At 33.3% G+C, this 4,684-nt stretch overlaps 1 long non-coding RNA gene across 2 annotated transcripts; it reads right to left on the reverse strand.

Annotated features, from left to right (window-relative positions):
- Positions 1 to 93: 93 nt before the first annotated feature.
- LOC106302054 lies at positions 94 to 1,675 on the reverse strand. 2 transcript variants are annotated; one of them, XR_001262339.1, is made up of 6 exons: positions 1,400 to 1,674; positions 1,166 to 1,325; positions 728 to 908; positions 539 to 644; positions 359 to 473; positions 94 to 270 (listed from the first exon to the last, which is right to left on the reverse strand). It is a non-coding gene; the product is annotated as an uncharacterized LOC106302054 (long non-coding RNA). The 2 variants fall into 2 exon arrangements; XR_001262338.1 differs by having other exon boundaries at positions 539 to 908; positions 1,400 to 1,675.
- Between the last annotated feature and the right edge of the window lie 3,009 nt (positions 1,676 to 4,684).

Consider the following 4,684-nt stretch of genomic DNA (forward strand, 5'->3'; position numbering starts at 1 on the left):
TATCATTATAAGAACCTGGGTTATATCGCAGTACTAAACATGAAAATGTAGTTTATGAAGCTGTATATGTTAAATCAGTATAAAGGTACCAACTTGTATGACAAATTCTGGGAGTGGTGCACGCTGTTCCTAAGAAATGATACGGGAAACGGTGAAGGTTTGGTGCTTGGAAGTGAAATTAAACTTCCATAGCTTGAGCTGGAAAAGTGTAGGTTTTGTGCCTATAATATCAGGCTACAAAGTGGGGTAGTTCGTTGTCCACATGAGACCCTGCATGTACAGAAACATATTTTCAATAAAGCTACACATAAGTTGGAGCATTAGTTTGATGCATATGGTAGAATAAGGAAATCTTAACCAAAATTTGTGCAGCTTCAGCAGCTTGAATGTTTGCCAACTTTTCCATCTCCATATCAAAAGCGACAAAGACAGCCTCATCCAGCTCGTCTGATACACATAGCTCCACATGATACCTATAGGCAAGGAATAGACACATGAAAGTATTGTAGTATTGCAGAGCCAGCTTAAGGATTGTTACCTTAGGACAGATTTATCACATACGATGAATGTGAAAGAAGAAATCTCTCGCTAGAGCAACCAATGTAACACCAACCTTTATATGCATGGATACCAGTTACTTTTGCCTTACATAGAAACTCAATAATCTGTAATCAGTAAGAGAACCGTAACAATTAAGAGGGTAACATGAGATAGTTGAGAATTTGACCTGAGGATCAGATATCAACAGCATTGGTTGAGCTCTGCAAGGGTGAGATACATAAGTTTGCGGGATCATAACCGAACAGTAAACTAAGAAGCTCCAAGATATAAGTTTGCAGGATGATCTCCTCAAAGGTCTCATCCATTTTAGCACGTAAATCTGGTGCAAGGGGACTCGCTCCTTCCTCCTGCCAAAAAAGAATCAAAACCAACCAAGAGAGGTAGCGTCAAATTCGGAAAACTATCTCGAAGAGAGTCAAAGCTCTAGCCAAAAGCTTCAGAGCTTCTTTAACCAAATTGGGGTGGTTTAGAGACCCTAGCTTCAAATGCTATTCTGGTTCCATAGAAATGCGAATCGGCTCCTAAAACCTCTTAGATTTCGGACAATCAGATTACATAGTGATAAACAACTGAGAGAATATGTTGGTTAAGGACTGAGAAAAACCATGATAAAAAACTGATGTCAATGGGAACAGATGGTCGCGAAGAAAACAAAGTGGCAGTGCGGTAGAGGCTCGGTGGTGAAACTGAAGTCTAAGATAATTGGCCCATCTGTGGGCGGAACAGATAGTGGTCGCTGGGGAGGTTTGGCTACGTCGGAAAATCTGCAAGGGGAAGAGGCCGATTGGAGTTTACTGTAACAGGAAAAATTATAAACCAAATTAAAAGTGGAAAAGACCTTTGGAGTTTTCGTTGGCTTCTCTGTTTCCTTTGAATTCTTTTTTGGCTTCTATGTACTTCTTCAGTAGTTCTTAAAAGATTGAGATTATTCGTGTCATCCCTTTGTTTTTTTTTGGGAAAATATATAGAAAGTTTGGGAAGTGCAAAAGAGAATTGTCTGAGTGTGGTTTCTGAATTGAATAAGATATTTATCGTTTTTTTATGGTGGAGAAGCTGTATGTTACCAAGTGGAAGAAAGGGGATAACAAAGAGAGTCTAACGGATCAAAAGAATCCCAACATTAATGAAAAATAAAATCCTGAAAGTTACGATAAGTGGAAGAGAACAGTTCGTGGTGAAGAACAAAATCAGTTGCAAAATATGGGCTATAGCCTACCAACAGAAAATAACAAAAGTCCAAACTACAGACCAAAAACCACAAAAGCCCAAACTAAAGTAACTATTAAATGACGTGGAAGAATGCTGCAATCCTACTGGCTGAATTTCCAGTCCGACGTGGACGCCCTTAGAGGGCTTAGTATGTTCTTTTTAGTATAGTTTTGATGATTTTTCGGAAGACCACCACTTAAATCTTGAACTTAATATACGGTGAGTCAATCCTTTTAATGAACACTTATTTTAATATTCCATTTTCTTTCAAGAATTATTTGATTGGCTTTGAAAATTAACGGCTTAATAATGGTGATTAAAATTTAAATAATGTAAGAACGAATATACAAAGTTGAGGAGAACGACAAAAGTATCTCATACATATTATATCTGGTAACTATTGTACTTATTGTGTGTTTAGTAAGTGTCTAACAATAACAATGTCTGAGCCAGCGTCCATATAAAACCACCGCCCTTTTAGTTCAGGACTTGATGTCAATCCGTTGCGTGCCATCACCATCGCCCATTGTCGCAGCCTTACCGTCAGGGATCTATCACCTTTCACGTGTAGTCATCTCGTACCAGGTCCGTAACACGACGAATGTGATCAAAGTCGAGAGGGAGAGAAGACAAATGGAATTGGATCCACAGTCTCACCACACAATCACCCCCATCATTAACGTGGGTCACTGGAGGAGCGGTACATGTAACCGGAGAGTCGTGCAGTGATCAACGGAGATTGTACCAGCCACCGTGATCCAAGCCGTGTAGCTACGTACGTGTTATCTTCCTTGTTACTTTCGGTACAAGCAATATCTGCAGCATATAACCCTAATTTTATCTTGTGCATGATGAAATCTTGTAATTAGGTGTGGCTTGTGCGACAAGTAATCATTCGAAAGTTTAGACCGAGTCTCATTGGACGAGTTATTTCCAGTTTCGAGCGTTTCCTATTCTACTTCCAATGGTAAACTTGAAATTCTCACATCTTTATATAATCACCAAAACAAAAAATATTATTTATTATACTAAAATAATAAACTAAAATCTATTGCAATGCATAATATATAGTATAATAGAATCATACAAGCTTTACTACATTTAAAATAAACAATAAAGCCAATTAAAAGATAAATGAGATCTTCTAGATACTCTGCATTATTATCACTAGGGTGGGTGTTTGGGTACCCATTCGGGTTATGTATCTAATAAAATTTCAGATTTTCCGATTCAAAGATTTCAGCTCCATTTAGGTATTTCTAAATTTCGGTTTTGGTTTGGTTCGGATTTTTGCGGGTTCTGTTCGGGTTTGAATAACCCATTTAAATTATTTTAAAATTTTTAAATGTCATTATATGCTTAAAATTTCTCAAAATCTATATACAGAAATTATATATTACGTATAAATTTAAATAAAATATGTCAAAATATCTATAATTAACATATAAATTGGTTTGGTTTGTATATTTGGATAGAGAATCAATAAATATTTCAAGTATTTTTGGTATTTTGAGTATATTTTTGCTATTTTATACATTTACTTTTGATTATTTGTATATATTTTGAAATATTTTGGACAATTTAAAAGTATTTTATATATTTTGGATATTTTTAATATACATTAAATCTAACAATCAGTAATATATTTAGGTATATAAATCTATTTCGGATACATTCGGGAACCAAAAATATTTCAATTTGGTCTGTTTCGGTTTTTTAGATACCAAAAAAAATCTGAACCCGTACAAATACTTAATCAGTTTCCGTTCGGGTTCGTTATTACCTTTTTGATCGGTTCGTTCAGTTCTTCGGATTTGGGTTTTTAGCCCAGCTCTGATTATCAAAATAAATTAAAGTTTATATCATCTAATAATTATTTAATAATAATTAAGGGATTTATTTAAATATGTATTGTGAATAAAATTTATACTATCACACGCACACACATAAATATAACAATCACAAATTAATTGTAAACTAGATCTGGATCCGCGCAACCGCGCGGGTGTTAATTTTCATTTTTATTTACATAGACATTTTATTTTTATTTCAAGAATGATGTATATTCAAATGTGTATATGGATTTTTCAAACATAAGCATGTGATTCAATTTTATTGTTTTCATCAAATTAATCATTTCAAAATGTAACATATATTTTCTTTTATATATTTTTGTTTGTTGAATTAGATTTTTGAACTCATGAACTTTTGAAATCTAGTTTGGTAAAATATAAAATTATTTTCATTTACAAAGATATTGTAACATTTCACAAAAATATCAAGTCAAAGTGAATTAAAATTATATCTCTTAGATTATAATTATAAAGTAATTAATTAAATATTTAGTATTTTTTTGTTATTTTATCAAAAAACGAAGTAGTTTTTATTTAACAAATAACACTGACATATATTTAAAATGATTTTGTTGCATCTACCTTAAAAATGCGTTGGTAGCATGTTATTCTATAATTTTTAATAACTTATCTTCTTAAATTAATAAAATTCAATCAAATACAGAGATTAAATAATGATTGTAATATTGGCCACAATAGTCTATGATCCAAGTAATGAGTCCATTAGGTTTCAGTTACCTATTTTTTTACGGGAAGAAAACTAACGATTTTTTGATAACACACACGACTTTTTTTCGTTCAGAACAAAGCTAATCTCAGAAGAGCTTTATGTCTTCCTCACCGCATCGTTAAACATAGATGCATATCACTTTTCACTTGAATCTAAACGGAAGAAGTTTTTGAACATCATCAATAACTAACGCCTATCTACAAATGTTTGGAGTTTATTTTTAATTTACCTAACAACCGATTACTATTCTAGATGATTTTAGGGTTTGGTTATGTTGAATCGAGATTTGATAGATTATATCTCAATCATACAGATCGGCGTTTATGACATT

Source organism: Brassica oleracea, chromosome C7, assembly GCF_000695525.1.
Source record: "Brassica oleracea var. oleracea cultivar TO1000 chromosome C7, BOL, whole genome shotgun sequence".
Lineage (NCBI taxonomy): Eukaryota > Viridiplantae > Streptophyta > Magnoliopsida > Brassicales > Brassicaceae > Brassica > Brassica oleracea.